The 16,700-nt window shown below is 47.1% G+C and overlaps 1 protein-coding gene across 1 annotated transcript in view; it reads right to left on the minus strand.

Annotated features, from left to right (window-relative positions):
- Positions 1-3,941: 3,941 nt before the first annotated feature.
- LOC138582289 (thiol S-methyltransferase TMT1A-like) overlaps positions 3,942-16,700 on the minus strand; it is a 277,470-nt gene continuing 264,711 nt past the window's right edge. The window contains exon 3 of the mRNA XM_069653427.1: positions 3,942-4,386. The gene's annotated coding sequence lies outside the window, so the exon portion shown is untranslated. The remainder of the gene's footprint in view (positions 4,387-16,700) is intronic.

Consider the following 16,700-nt stretch of genomic DNA (forward strand, 5'->3'; position numbering starts at 1 on the left):
TACAGTTTGGAGCCTCAGGTGTTTTAGGCCTTACCTTACTGGGTCTAGCTTCAAGGTCCAAACTGACCATAAGTCCTTAAAGTGGCTTATGCAGATGAAAGGAGAAGACCCTTAACTGGTCAGGCAGTCCATTAGCCTGCAAGGGCTAGACTTCACTATTGAGCATAGACCAGGGAAGAGTCATGATAATGCAGATGTCCTTTCCAGAAGGTATGTTGACCGTCTGGATGAGGGTGTCAACCTCGTGGGAGATTAGACCACCCTAACCTCAGTCTGGTGGGAAGGTGGGGCAACTGTGATGCTGGAAATGCATTGGAGGGACAGGGCCTCCATGTCCTTGTCCTGTACTCCCTTATCATGTGTGTTCTGTGTTATTTTCTGCACAACTCCTGGCAGTACAGCTCTTCCTGTTTTTGGTCATGGTGAACAGAGACCCCTGGGATACCCGTATGGCACCCATGGGTGGGAGTACAACCCTGTACCCCTGGTGTGTGGTTTTGGGCACCTGAGTGGTGTTGCCCACAGAGCAGGGTATGGGCTGGTAGCAGCTCCATGCTGAATGTGACAGGTGTTCTGAATATCCTCCATTTTGGGATATCAAGGCCCTGCCATAGGAATCAGTGGATTCCTGATAGAAGGCAAGATGGTCCCTTGTGGCCTCCTGGTTTCTATTGCCTGTGACCTTGTTTTCCCAAGGTCTTGGGAAGCCCTGACTCTGTCCCTTCCCCTGACTGGCTGTTGGGTGGAAGAACTATACATGGTATTGTGGGGAAGTCCAGGCCAGACTGGCTGGAGCCTTCCCAGTGACTGTTTGTTGTGGGTACATCCTTGGGGTGGGACCTCTGTCATTAGGGTGTGTGACCAATATGCATTCTATGTTATGGCCGTCTGGGTTCTGTGTTTGTGACACCATGAATGAGACAGCCCTGCCTGAAACTGACATGAATGCAGTGTGGTGTGCTGAAAGGCTGAGTGCTTGCCCCAATCCACATTCCTACATATGGGTGTCTGGGGGGAAGTGAACAGCTTGAATGCTTGTGAGCCTGATTGGCTGCCAGCCTGCATGAATGCCCTTCTGTGTGATTGGTTGGCTCAGCCAGAGTGAATGAGGGACAGATGTGTACATCTTGGTGACCTATGATTTACCAATTAGTTCAAAAGCTCAAGTTGAAACTTGAATCTTATCCTTGAAGCCCAACTGGAAGAAGAAGATTGCTGCTGTATTCCTTCAACAACATCTAGCTGTCGAGTCTGTCAAGGTCTAATCCAAAAGAGGACCTGGCTAGGAGACCTCTCCCCGACCTACGAGTGAACATGGTGCATACCTCTCCCAAACCTACGAGGGAACATCGTGCAAAAGCTGCTCTTCATCGAGACACCCTGGAAGCCAGTCCCAAAAGGCTGTCGACCGGAGAAGGGGTCTGCCGAGAATCTTGAAGTGAAGCGCCTGGACATCGAGGCCATCGAAGTCCATTGCCGTCAACTGGGGTTCAGAGTATTTCCGTAACTGCTGCAAGCCAGTCGAAGCGTGTCGCCCAGAAGCAGGGATACCATGACGCTGTGCTGCTCGATGACCGGAGCTGCAAAGATCCACCTTGCCTAAGAACACTTGAACGAAGGGCTCCCTTGCCATCACGTCGACCGATTTGTCCCGCTGGAAAAAGTTGAGGTCGTCGGCTACCAAGTCCGCCAGTGGGTTTCCCGCAACCCAAAGCCGACAAAGACGTCCCGAGGACAGTGACGGAGTGAAGATCCTAAGTCCAGCCCGTTGTCGAATCCAAATCGCCAAAGCTATCCCGAGGTACGTGCTGTGGCTGCAGCATCGATAGGCCAGAGGACCGCCAAAGCATCTCCTGACACTCAACGCCCGCTGCTGGGCCTATATCCATCACTGAGTCTTCTTTGCGGCACACAACACTTTGCATTGAGGTGGACCGCACGCTTCATCTTCCCAGGACTTCCTCGAAAGATCGTCAAAGAGCACCGCGAAGATCAAAGTTGCTGTCTCGATGCCGTGTTCACATTTCTTCGAGGAATCTCAACGCCCTGTGGCTCCTGCTTTAAATGGAGTCCACCCTCGAGGGATCCGTTGACGAACCGTCAAAGAAACTCTTCCAAACCAGGTACATTGGGGTGGTTGAACTTTTTGATCATGAAACAAGACTGATTAAACATTAATGGACTGGGCTTGCTAACACTTTTATTACAGGTTGCCCAGGTGGTGGGATCCTCACTCAGATTTGTATCTTAATAGCAAAAGAAGCATTCTGCCATTGTTTAACCTAACCTGCCTTCCTTCCTTATGATCTATGCTGTTTACAGCTTCCTGCATGATTTGTATGCCATCATAATTGTCAGCAGTTGATGCATTTTAAAGGAATCTAAAGCTAAGTGTGGTACCACATAGACAGTGTATATATTTGCCATATTAGATTTTCCAGAGTACAAAGTGTTATTAATTTTGTGTATATCTCTGAACCTTATTTTTATATAAAGAACTGTGTTAGCACATAACATAGTGTGCGTACATTCCCTTGTGGGGTCTTGGGGACTCACTGTACTTAAGAACCAGCCTGCATCATCTCCTGAGAGCTTAAGCTTGATTGCTCTTCCATTGCTACGGCAATAGAGAACCTTGGCTGGGGTGCTCTGTGCCTCTGTTCTGCCCTATAGAGGGAAGCAGTACAGATACGCCCCTCCAGTCTTTACACAGTCAGACAGCAAAGAATGGATAAGTGGATGCAGATTTGGTAAACCTGAATTGTTATCAGATCTTCAGAAACTTTTCTTCAGATCTCTTCAGGTCACTAACTATGCCCGAGATATAATAATGTAAGTCGTTCTTCTGAGATCTGAGACTGACAATGTTTACAGTGGAGAGTGTAGATAAAGGTGGACAAAAATCATAAAAAAGAGGTGTCAGACGTCTTCAGGGCCCATAACGCATGTATATCCCTCTGTGAGAGAAATGTAGGGTGGCCTGGCCCTACACAGGGTCTTGATTCAGATGCCATGAACGATGCTCTGGTGTGGAAGGCCTCTCTGTATAGTCTTTTCAGATAAATAGGCCCTCACCAAGCTTCCAATTCCAGGGTTGATAAAGCAATGTATTTGTCTTTCGTTAAGAATAGGGATCAGGGAAGGACATGGCGTGAAGGGCCCCAAACTTCTCAGATTTATATGCAAGCCACCCAAACCCCACTGTTCAGGAGATGTGAGGAGTGAAGTGTAGCAAATAAGTGGGCTTGTTGCATTCTGGGACCACTTCCCGGGGCTTCTACAGATTTAGCCAATGGCAATTTCATTTATATACACAATTGCTCTTCGTTGGCACAGCTGTTGAAAATGAAAATAAAAAACAAAAACGATTTTTGCAAAGGGTTGCAGCATCCTCTTAGCATACTGCCAGTCCACTGGGGAAAATTATAACTCTCATGAATCCTGGGAGGCTATCCCCTGCCCCCCTTTGTCATGCCAGACAACCAGTGTTACAATCAAGCAAATTCTGCGATGAACTTTTCTACTTCTGTAAACTAGTCTTTATTTGTGCAACCTATTCAGTTGTACACTTTTTGCGAACAACCCTGAGTACGCTGGTCACAGTACGTTGTCACATATTTCATTTTCAAAGTGTATTCCTACTCATGTTCCAACACTGTAGGGAAAAACATACTTTCTTTTTGTGTTTCTTTGAGAAACCTGCATTGGCTAGCACAGTATTGAAAAACTACTCATCTATTTGCATAATTTCGGGGTTCCATCATATATGGTGCAATGCAATTATGCAATTGTCCGGAGACATAAGGGCCACCTGACTCATTGGCTCTGTAGTTTAAATTATGTATTGCTTTATGGGAACAAAGAAACATGGATTTGAAAAGTAGCACGAGACAGACAATTACAATAAAAGCATATTTTTTGTTTTCAGAAACACTAACACATAATTCATCAGGTCATTTAATTCTTTGCATAAAAGATGTTAACACGTTATCATCCTATTAAAAAGACATGTAAAAAAGACCTTTATCACAGATTTAGGATCATACATTGCTAATATACTAAATTTCTCAAATGCTCCGTTTTGTTATACTCTTTTAATATGTTTAAGCAAATTTTCAAGCTGCACAATCTTAAACTAAGCCCCCAAAACCCCATTGCATTTCCTCCCTAGGATTTAACTATTGGACAGCATGTCCAGTGATGTGCCCTGGACCAGTACTCCATTCCATGGAAGCCCAAATGTGCTGCAGAAATGAGCATCCTCAATGTCCTTGCAGGTCTCGCTCATCATGTGAGACATTTTTCAAAGTAGAGATAGATGTGATGGAAAACGATCAAGGAAGATTTGTCTGCGCTCACGTGTTCCAGGGAAAAGAATGTTCCATCCTACAGAGAAAAAGTGCGACAGAATGTAAGTATCTTTGCATTGTTGTTTTGGTCTCTGCTCGCTTTCTGCTCCAATAAACGTTTTCAATCTATCATTTATTTTTCAGAAAATGTTGTTTCATGTTATGTTTGAAACCTTTAATACTCCACCAAATCACCACCATGGTGGGCTCAAGGCCAAGTCTGATCTGGAAGGTGTCAGTAGTCTAGAGAGTAAAGGGAATCGGTGGGGGAAATAAGTACAAATAAAACAAACAAGGGTGGTGGGGGTAAAAACAAAGATAAGGCAGGTTAAAGGAAGGACAGTGTTTAGTGTTTGTGATGACTTGTGGTGATGACCCCGGCCTGACCTTTGGGGAGTGTAGGTGGGCGAGCAAGGGGGTCATGTAATGCAGGGTGTGGTGGTGATGTGGGGAATATCCCCTGGACATCCCCATGGCCCTCAAGTCAGGCGGTACATGTTCACCGCCTTAAAATCTGACACTAAGAAAACATATGCAGAGAATTGATAAATGCTAGAGTAAGGATAAAGGGCCTGTGGGCCCTTCAAGACAGGCTCCACAGCCATGAAACACTTCTCGTTCTGGTAGTGAACACTATTTTGCAGAAAGAGTGGACACCCGCTTACTGGCACAGTGATATGGAGTGTGATCTGTGAGGAGGCTGCCGCTAGTGCCAGGCTGGCTCCACTTAAGTACTCACACTGACATCTTGCACAAGACATGCAAAGAATCCAAGATGTCAGATGCGTCTTTCATAGGCTTGGTTTGGGGGAATGTGGGAGGCTTGTCTAAGCCAAGTGGAAACGCGTGATGCAGGGAATCAATCAATGGCAGCCATTCTCACACTGGCTCACAAAATCATACACATGTGCAGACCCTCATAGGGGCCCAACCCAAGGGGAGGGGACAAAGGCATATACAAGGAGGCCCCGGGAGGACACACAGGGGATGTTTGGAAAAGGAGACAATGTGAGTTTGGAGTCAACTGCAGAAAGGAGAGGGTGGATGTAGAGAAGAAGTTGGAGGTGATAGGACAAGCAGAGGAGATGGTGACAGAGGAAGCAAAGGTGGTGTTGGAATAAGTAGACATTAGAAACACCTAAAGAGGAGGTGGTGTCAGATTGTGCAAATTAGGTAGTCGAATGAGTGGGATCTAAGGAGGAGGGGATGATAGAAGGACCAAATAAGGTAGTAAAGAGGAGAGTAGTGTAGGAGATGGCGAAGAGAAGACCAGAAGAGGTGGTAGTGAAGAGAGGGGATGAGGAGGAGATGATGGTGAAGAGAAGATAGTAGAGGAGGAGGGGGTTATGAAGAGAGGAACGAAGGAGGAATGGAAGGTATTAAGAGCCCCAGAGGAGGTGGTGAAATGACGGGAGAGGAGGCAAGGTGTGGGTGAGACCAAAGGAGAAGGGAAGAGTACAGAGAGTGAAGCACATACCCCACACGTGAAGCTTGTGTGGGTGGTGCAAGGGGGAACAAGCAAATGGTTGGGCACTGAGGCGCCCATTCAGGTATTCCCTACACCAAAGGGCATGAGAGGAGACTTGGAGAAAGTCCCCTTAGCAATAAATAGACATTGGAAGGACAAGGAGGACAGTAACAGTGGGCTGGGGGACTATAGGATCAAGCCCCTTGGGCTAGGGAAAATATCATGTCCCCAGAAAGTAGCCTCCAGTATCTCAGACCATGCTTGCTTCTGGTTCAGACTCAGCCACTCCACTGTTGAACATCAGGTTCTGACATCCTTTCTGGCAAGACGTTTGGAACGCAGGTGCAATACTGATTAGGGTTTACATGGATTTCCTATGTTGATGGTGAGTCATCCAGAAACAGGGAACTGAGAGAACAACAGCATTATCCTGGACCCTGCTGCAGCCCTGACGTGGCAAACTATTACCTTCCCTAAGAGACTGTAAGTGACAAAGGGGAGAGAACTATAGAGACTTTTGAAAGACATCCCTTTTATGTGGTCTGAGAATTCAGAGACTGTGAAAGAAGTGCCATTCTGTAATTACTTTGGCATACTCGTGAATCCATCTAGCGAGAGAACGGGGCAGAGACACTTGAGGAGACTTGTTTTGGAAGGGAGGGTGTATACTGTTCTCCCTGAAGAAGATACCCTGCTGTAGTTTAGCTTTCTTTAGTTGTCTTATTTTACCTACCCCAAGCATAACTGTGCTTGTCAGACCCAGAATAAATGTTAAACTTAGTAAATTGTACACAATTAAGAAACGAGCCACTCTACTGAGAATGAACATGGTTCAAATTACCTGTTCTATGGCATTTCTTCCACTCAGGAGGATTTACAACCACTTTTTAGTTCCCTGCACCCTTCACAGAGGAGAAATATCCAATTGCATATCAGTCTGCTTCCACCCATAAGGGCAGTCCAGCACCGAAATGTTAGGCATTTCCCGGAACAAGAGTAACATCAGCAACCCTAGACACGTGTTTCAGCCTTGTTAGGCCTCCTCAGTGAGGTGAAGCTGAGCCTCTCTAAGACACAGTGAGCAAGGGGTCCACGTCTGGATTACCCTTGGTTATTTAGGGTGAAACCCCAAGTTATACAAAATGAACAAGAGTGTAGGAACCAAACCTCCATTCTTATTTAATACAGCAAACTACATGTCAATCGGCAGGTATTGTGACAATGTATCATTGGACACCATTCCTTTTGGGCTTACAGTGATGCAGGGTACCAAGGACAGCTGACAACTGTGTGAATTGCCACCTGGAAGTGGTACATGGGGGATTTTCCAGAGCCCCGCCTCATTTCCCACTCTAATTGTCTCTGTCACCAAACGTTGCTGCAGTTTAATGGCTCCAACAAAGGCATTTGCTGTTAAGGAGAAGTGATATTTTTCCCCAACCTGTGATACAGAATTGCACCACGTGGACCTGTAACACACACAAGCCCCCTCCTACAAGCAATAAGTAAGACTACAGCAAATAGCTTATCAATTAACAGGTTCTGGGGGCTGGGCAATGTCATATTGGACCCCAATCCTTTTGGGCTTAGAGTGACTCGGGGGACCAGGGACATGCACCACTGTGCAAGTATCCACCCGGAGGCAAGAAATGAGGGATTTCCCAAGGCCCCTCCTCCTGTTCCAATCGCTCTTTTTCTTTCTTGTCACCGAAGTTAGATACTGCTCCTGCATTTTGTTCAGGGAACGTGAGTCCTTTCCCCAACAGCCTATGCAGACTTACCTGTCGCTCACACAGACCCCTTCATGAAAAAATCTCTTTGGAGACTGTAGCTGATGTCGCCAACGTCCTTATTTTGGCTCGCCAGTGAAGCTCTTCTTTTGGCGCTAACTCTGACTCGTTGCTGATGAGTAGACACAGGTTTATTGTTCCTGATTGGCCACTGACTGTCACAGAGTCAGCGCGCCATGATGTGGACTTCAAGCTGATACCGGCAGCCTGACATAACTGGTAATGCTGGGCTTGTCTGCAACGTTTGATATGGTTGATAATAATATACTTATTCAGCGGCATGACAAGTATGGACATATTTCACCTCAGATTTCTAGATGTTGTCAGCCATTTATCACTACCAGGCCCTCAACAGGTGAAGCTGAGTCCATTGTTAGTACCTAAAATAAACGCTACATGTGGGGTTCATTAGGGTTCTCAGTTGCCCCCCTTTTGTTTAATGTTCATGTCAGGCCACTATATGATATTTTCACAAACCATAACGTCAATTCCCGTGCATATGCGGATGGTACGCAAGTGTATTTAAAACCAATGATCCACACGTAGATTTTGAAAATCGTGTTGTGTGTTTAAAGGAGGCTGAATTGTGGATGCTAGAAACTGCATTACAATAAAATCCAGGTAAGAGAGAGATCATCCTGTTTGGCCCGAAATCCAAAATCCAAGCCTTGAAACAGGACAATCCGGTTGTAAAAGTGTGTGATAGCCCCATGACTTTTGTGCCAAAAGTGAAATATTAGGTTTTTTACTGGCAACTAGAGTTGAGCATTGCGGCGCAAATTAATCAGGTGGTAAAATCATCTTTTTACAAACTGAGGCTGCTACGCACAACACTTAGTTACTTTGATAATAGTGTTTTTCCAACGGTAGCTGGATCACTGATCAACTTTAAAATCGACTACTGCAATTCTTTTTACTTACCTATTCCAAAATTCCAAACTGAAAAATTACAAAATGTCCAAAATGCCGCTATTCAGCTTATTCTCGAACGTTCATGACAGAACTCAATGACCATTCTTCGTAAATCCTTACATTGGCTTCAGGTGGAACAACAGATGTAATGTAAGGTCTTCTGCTTTACGTTTAAATGCCTGCATTGGACGGCACTAGTCTACCTTCAAAATAAAGTTGCTCGTGACAATTCGAAGAGTGCTTTATGCTCAAAAGACAAACATATATTGACGTTGCCCACGTACAGGTTTGTATCGAGTGGTGACAGCAATTAGCTGCAGCGACTCCCAGATTCTGGGATTCTTTACCACAATTCATTTCTAAAATAGATAATCTTCTTCTATTCCAGAAAACATTAAAAACGTTTTTTTTGTTACCTCCTTCCCCTGGGATGTCTATGCTAGTGCATCACGCCTTGATGAAATTAAGTTTGCCTGTGGTGTGAGACAACCTACCATTACCATGTGGAGCCACAGGGCAGTTCTTCTCCTCCGCTTTAACTCAAAATGGCAGACTGGCTGCTTAAGGCCTATGATGTGGATGCACCAGCACTAATGAGTACACATTACCCACTGTAAAACAGTGTATACGTCCTATTAAAAGAGTGAAACTACATGAAAGAGAACATGCAGAATTAGCGAATAACCAATCCTGCTCTGAGAGAAAAGGCAAACGGGAATAACCAATCCACACCTTCACAGAACAATCAAATTAATCAAGAAGGATAGAAAATACCTCAGGTCGAGAACTCTGAGGATGTGCTGAAGATGGCTGCCTAGAGATCAGTCTCCACCAATTCTCATTAAAAAAAGCAATTTTCCACTCGCTTCTGCGGATCGTGAAGGCCTTGTGAGGAGTGGGCTTCTCCTGTGAGGCTCCTGGTGTGGATGGGCTGCCATTGCCGGTGGGCTTGGTGTTCGTGGGGGGGGAGGGGAGAGTGCGAGAAGAGTGACTGCCAGCTTTGCTCAGCTCTGTCTCATGTCCAGCTATGGCCCACTTCCTAACATGCCCCACTTCATAATGCAGTGAGGAGCCGGCTTCTTGCCTGTTCTAGCAGCGGCTATATTCTGGATGGGGTGATGGGAGAGACCTGCACAGTGACCATTGATCTGGTCTGGTGTTCTATGGTGTGAAGTAGCTGGAGGATTGCACTGCAAGTAAATGAGCACCCGCTCAGGGAAATTATTCGATTGGATTTACACCAGTAACACTTGCTCGATCACTCACTCAGGGATGGCCAGGCTCACAAGACTGAACATTAATGTTCTTACCCATGTTGCTATTCCTACTCACTGAGCTCCCAATCCAGGTCCATAAAGAGTTATTTCTCCAAATAAAAACTGCTTTCCTTGTCTGTGAAGACAAATGGCCAAGGACTGCTTATCAAACTTTGGTACTTACATCTGCGAGGGGAGGGTTTGCTTCCTGTATATACAGTTTTATTATTAGACTGTACATTTTTGGTGTTCTTCCGGACCATTCGTGAAACACGTTGTCAAAGCAATAGGTTTCTTTTGGACACATGATACTGCACCTGGTCACAGTGGGGGAATGGTTGTGAAGGCAATACGTTAATTGATTCAATGTCACCCCGTTTTGGCCACATTCTCTGGGTTTGGAACAGTAGGATTCCAGTTATCCTGATGTCTTGTCCATCTCCTATGAAATGTCTTTGGGCCCTCCGATTATCGGGTAATTGAAGGATGCCTCTGATTGTATGATTGGTTTGAGGCTGGACTGGAAAGAGTGGGATAATCAGGGAGGGGTGGAGCATTACCTTACTAGAAAAACAACTATCAGGAACTTTCACCCGTTCTTACGTACAATAAGCGGGTACGAACTCAGGACACATGGAAACAGAAACCCTCAAGTGGCTTGTCTAGTTGTGAAATGATTCTGGCACAGCAAGGCCTTGCAGGGGTCTGATTTGCAAAATATATAGAACATTGATTAACAAGGAATACTCAGGCCACCCAGCGGTCCATTTTACGTGGAAAGTTGATTTGAAGTTCCCTTTTCAGATAATCTATGCATCTTGCTTTGTGTGAAATCTCATAGACCTTTGTTGGTCAATCATTTTAATCTGTATACAATCAAGCTACTACACAGAAGGCAACTCTTTCTGAGCAGATTAGCTAAAAGTCTGTACTTTGTTCGTGCAGTTTATATATCTATATATGTCTGTGGTGGTAGTGGAGTAGGGCGTTTGGGAGCAGAGGGGTGAGTGTAGGGGTGTGGGATGGGAGGTCATGGGAGACTACACATTTAAAAAGAGAAAAAGTATACAAGTGAAGTGCAGACTATCCAAAAGAAGACTATGAAAATACGTACTACCCTGAATCAAATGGGGCTAAGAGAGACTTAGGCCCCCAGAAGGGATGAGTGAGCAGGGACATCATTTGGGGGTTGCCAGGGATCCTGCTTCTACCCCTGGCTCCCTATCTGCTACCCCTGCTACCCCTAGACCTGTCCTGGACCATTGGACAAAGAGGCAGTGCCAAGAGCAGATTTTTCTATTTTTTATATTTTAGTGATCATTTTTTAAGGTGCCTTATACAAAAAATTGTGTTTCAAAGCGCCACAAGGCTAAATGGGAAGGGAACAGGGGCGGTAATAACAGTGGTGCGAAACAAAGGCAACATTAAAATATATATATATATATATATATATATATATTTGTGGTCCTACTAGGCCTTGTGACATTCGGCCGTGCAAGTGCATTGATGAGAAGAGCGGGGGAGGGGGATTCAAAGGGGAAAAGAGGAGTGGACAAGCACTGGAGGAGGGCCCAAAGGGAAGTGCTTCGGGGAGCCAGGAGGAACACCTCACGCTATGTGCTAGTACAAGCAGCTTACAAGGGTGCTATGTGGAGCCATCAGGCAGGGGCCTGAATGGCAGTGAATGGGGTGGGTGCTGGTAGTGACAGGGAGGAAGGGCCTGAGAGCATGTGAGGTTCATGAGGATCAGGCCACCGGTCACAGCGGCATTGGGGTGATTAGCAAGGAAGGGAACGAGGGAAAGAGGTAGAGAAGAGCAGAGTTATGAGCAGTTTCTGGAACTTGAGGAGCTCCGTCTCAAATCGGAGAGGGGGAGGGAGGCTGTTCCAAAGAGAGGCATTAGCCGCAAAGAGAGATCTTCCCCCCACTCTCTACGTAGAGAAAAGTTTGACAGTCAGAAAGTTGGAATTAGAAGAGCACAGGGCTCAAGCAGTGGAGTATTTAGGGAGGGAAAGTTGGAGATAGCAAGGTCTCAGGCCCCATAAGGCCTTGTGGATGATGCAGAGGGTCTTCAATTTGATCCTTGCAGCCACCGGTAGCTAGTGGAGAGATTGTAAGGCTAAAGAGATACGGTCCCTGGGCTTAAGGCCAAGGATAAGTCTTGCAGCCTTATTCTGGATTAGCTGCAAGGAGTGAAGAGAGGAGAGAGGGACATTTAGAAAGAGGCTGTTGCAGTAGTCCAGCCTGAAAAGGACCAGAGCTCTGGAGAAATTGAGCTTCTGGGGGAAGGTGAAAAAAGGAAGACTGCCTCTGAGGAGGTGTAGCTAGAAGTGGGACTTTTTGGTGAGGTCTGTGATGTCAGGGGTTAAGGAAAGAGTGCAGTCGAAGATGACCCTAAGGTTTTTGATATCACAAGATGGAGGGGATAGAGGGCCCAAAGAGGGTGGCCAAAGGGTAGGAGGAAAAAGGGCGCAGGTGTCCCGATGAGGAGGATCTCTGTCTTACTGGCATTGAGACAGAAATTGTTCGCTGAACACTATGCCTGAATGGCGGACAGACAATCAGGAATGAGAGAGGAGAAGGAGGGGGAAGTAGAGGGTAGGTTGAAGGAAAGTTGTGTGTCATCGGCATAACACTGGAAATTAGGGTAAAAGGAGGCGATCAGATGAGCCAGAGGGAGAGATAGATATTGAAGAGCCAAGGTGATAGGATAGAGCCCTGGGGGACACCACAGGTAGAGAGGGTGGTGGAGGAGGAGAAAGGGCTCAATTGCAGCTGGGAAGGGTGGTTAGTGAGTAAAGAGGTCACCCAGTCCAGTGCGTGGTCAGTGATGCAGAGGGTGTCACAGAGTCGTTTTATGAGGATGGAATGGTTGACCATGTCAAAGGCCGAGGAGAGATCGAGGAGAATGAGAACAGAAGGAGAGTTGGAGTTGAGATTTGTGAGCATGGTTTCACGGGTGTTCAGGAGAGCAGTTTATTTGCCTCTGGATGTCCCGAATCCAGATTGGTGGTCATAAAGGCAGTCAACAAGATCAGTGTGAAGGGTCAGTTGGGGGAGGACCAACGTTTCCAAGATTTTACCCAGGAAGGCGGCAATAGAGATAGGGCAATAGTTAGCTGGGCAGGAGAGGGTCAGCAGTCGGCTTTTTCTAAGAGAGGGTTCACAAGGGAGTGATTGAGGGATTGAGGGGAAAGAGCCAGTGGCTAAGGAGTGGTTGCATAGGTCTGCAAGGGCTGAGGCGAGAGAGGAGGTGTTATCCTTAATGGTTGCGGAGGAGGAGTGGAGCACCTGTTTGGAGGAGCCCTTCAAAGAGCGGACCACTTTAGAGACCTCATCCGGTGTAATGGGCAGGAGGGAGGAGAGTGAGGGGGATGGGAGTGAGGTCCAGGGGAGGCAGGGGAGTAAGAGTGGGAGTGGAGATAGGGGTTGAAGAGAGTGAGGACATGATGCCATGAGTTTTGGATGTGAAGTGGGAGGCCAAGGCAGTGCAGAGGGCCTGGGTAGGAGGGAGAGAGGTGGAGACTGCAAGCGGATTGGCAAGTTCCTTGCGGATTTTGAAAAGTTCAGCCATGCTGTTAGACACTCCAGTAATGCGGGCTTGGATGTGGGCCCACAATGTGGAGCGGATAGAGAAGCGCTATTGCCTTTGGAGCAGGCGGCAGGCCAGTTTGTCAGAGGGTGAGCAAAAAGTCTGCCACTTCTGTTCAGCTACTCTGCACTTGCGTTTCAGAGATGCTAGATCAGAGTCCTACCAGCTGTTCTTGCTGGCAGGTTTTACATGGATCCTCATGGCAGGGGCAAGGATGTCGAGAGTGTTTCAGATGGCGAGATGCAGATTAGCAAGGACAGAGTCAGAGGGAGAGTCAGGGACAGGGGTTGGAGGGGGGATGAAGGTGGAGGCAAAAGCAGCAACTGACACTCGCTTCATTGGTCAAATGACTGTAAAGCAGGCTGTCAGAGCAGGGGATGACTCAGATAGAGGGCCAAGGGGCCTGAGATTGGAGGAAAGGAGGGTGTGGTCAGACCAGGAGAGGGTGGTGGTGACTGGGTTAGAGATAGGGATGTCACCAGAGATGAGGGCATCAAGAGTATTGCCAGCAGAGTGTCGGGCGGTAGGGAGAATAGTGAGTCACAGCGGACCCAGAACTGAGAGGTGGATGATCCAAGGGAGTTGAGATGAATGTTAAAGTCACCAAGGAGGGGGAGTTTGGAAGAGGAGGTTGAAAGAGATGAGGAAAGGTTGGCCCATCAGAGAGGAAGAGGGAGATAGGGCGGGGGGTCTGTTGATAGTGGCGTAGGTGAGGGTGACAGTGGGGGAGACCCCCAGCCTAAAGGCAAGTAATTCAAAAAAGGAGTAGGATTGAGTAGGAATGATGGAGGCAGGGACCCACTCAGAGAAGATCGGGGCCACTCCACCTCCAGCCTATTGGGTCTGGGTTTGGAGAGGATTTTGTAGCCCTCAGGGAGGAGTGTGTCAAGAGCAGTGACAGAGCTGGCATTGAACCGCATCTCAGTAATAGCGAGGACGTCCAAATCAAGGTCTTCAAGAAGGAGACAGATGTCGGAGGAGTGTTTAACAGCAGAACAAGCATTCAGAGTAGCTAAGTGAAGCTGGTTACCACCTTTGAAGGTTTTCTGAGGGAGGTGTAGAGGGGCGTGGTACTCCTATCGGTGGTGGTGGAGAAGTGAGAGGAGGGGAAGAAGTGGGGGCAGAAGAGGGGATGAATTTTATGAGGCAAGGCAGGCACCTGTAGAGAAAGAGAAGAGCGGTTTGAGAATCTTGGGCCATAATAGTGCCATTGTGATAGATATTAATGATGCACCTAGAGTATGAGAAGTATGCAACGAGGACTTCCCATCTAGTGCCACCATTAATGAGTGAGGAGGAGAAAGGAGAAAGAGTGGAGACCAGGTGGGGGGTCCATAGATCAGAAGAAGGGACAGTATAGAGGATATCGGGAAAGTCTGTCTGGATGTGGCATTGACGTAAGTGTCAGCGATGGGAAGGCCTGGATTAGAGTCCAGGAGAACATTTTTCAGCTTTTTGCTTCCAGACTTTGTGAGCAAGGAAGGATAGGTGATGGAATAGCAGTTGGAATAGATGGGAGGGATGGAGAGTGCCATGGGAATAGCGGGAGAGAGAGGGATAAGCAAGGGAGCTGCACATTACGCGTGAACTCACCAAGTGGCCTAGCAGACAAGCAGGCACAGTGGAGTAGGCGTGCAAGAGAAGACGGTCAGTGCACAGAATGAAAAAGCCGCCTAGATTTGAATTACTCCAAGGTCATTAATATAGCACAAAATGGAGGAGGCACCAATTTAAAAAGCACACCTAGAATTGATTATGCTACAGAGCACTAACACAACACAAAATGGAGGATGCAACAATTTAAAAATAACACCTAGATTTTATTATGCCAAAGAGCACTAATACAGCACAAAATAGAGGATGCAGCAATTTAAAAAGCACACATTGGGCTTCATTACAAGTATGCTGGTCTGGAAATAGCGTTGCTGGTAGATCTGTACTAGCCCCTTTTTCTGGACCGGTATAGTCCGAGTTACTATAACGGTATCTGCAGATAGACGTGGCAGCTGTGCTGAGATACCGGCATGGCGTCAGTATGTGCACATTCCATGGTGCACAGACATGCAATCACTGGCATGGACATGCCGGTGAGAACGTGAAAACGATGCCGGAAACAATGGCATCGCAGACCAGGCGTTAAGTGGAAGTGGATTCTGGTGTGTAGAAACATGCCACAGGTGCTCAAAATCAGCACAGGTTGCCCTAATGGGCTGTGCCACAGCACAAAAGGACCACTCACACACCCCACAACCCCTTACAACACCACAATGCTAACAGGATCTGTAGCTGTACTGGATCTGGAGGCCATTCCTGCAGAGCTATTACTTGAAGAGGCATGGAGGTGGAGGATGCAGCGGAGGCGCTTGGGGAGAAGGAGGGCTATCATGGCCCATCAAATCTCCATTGTCCAGCAGGTTGCAGCCTGCAGGCAGCCACCAATACCTTGCTTAAGGGCCACACCATTCAACCTCAGCCAAGCTCAGATCCACACACTATACCGGCTAGACAGGGACACCATCACCTCAATAGTGGACCTAATCCATGATGACCTGGTCAGCCTCATCAATATCCACACAACCATCCCCCCTTGCTGAAGGTAGTGTCTGTACTACACTTTCTAGCAACAGGCACATACCAACACACTGTTGGTGAGCTGCATGGAATCTTGAAACCCTGTTTTTCCCGTGTGCTATTCCAGGTAATTGATGCACTCCTGTCTCACGTACGAGACCACATCAGCCTACTAAGGACAGATGACCAGGTAAATGGCACAAAAATAGCCTTCCATGCCATTGCAGGCATGCCTAACGTCATTGGTGCCTTGGACTGCACACATGTGGAGTTGAAGGCCCGGCATGCTGTGGTGGCAGTGTACCGCAACAGGAAGCTCTTTCATTCACTGAATGTGTAGATGGTGTTTGATGCCCGCCACCTCATCACTCATTGCTGTGCAAGATTTCCCGGGCCAACACACGACTCCATGATGCTGCGGAACTCCACGCTGCCTCGGTACATGGCACGACACAGTGGACAGTGTACCTAGCTGCTGGGCCATGTGCAGTATTAAATTGGTGGGGGCAGTAAACAGCATAGCATACCTGGCTGCTTGGTGAGTCTAACTACAAGGCCATGTGCAGTATTGAATTGGTGGGGGCAGTAAACAGCATAGCATACCTGGCTGCTGGGTGAGTCTAACTACAAGGCCCATGTGCCATGTTCTATTATGGCCCAGTATGACAACCATGAACAGTGGATATGCACACTGCATGCATTAATCCATCATTACTCCTACTGCAATTTATGTGGACAATTACTAAACCTCCATGTAAGTGC

Source organism: Ambystoma mexicanum, chromosome 3q (genome assembly GCF_040938575.1).
Source record: "Ambystoma mexicanum isolate Mex_15411 chromosome 3q, UKY_AmexF1_1, whole genome shotgun sequence".
NCBI lineage: Eukaryota > Metazoa > Chordata > Amphibia > Caudata > Ambystomatidae > Ambystoma > Ambystoma mexicanum.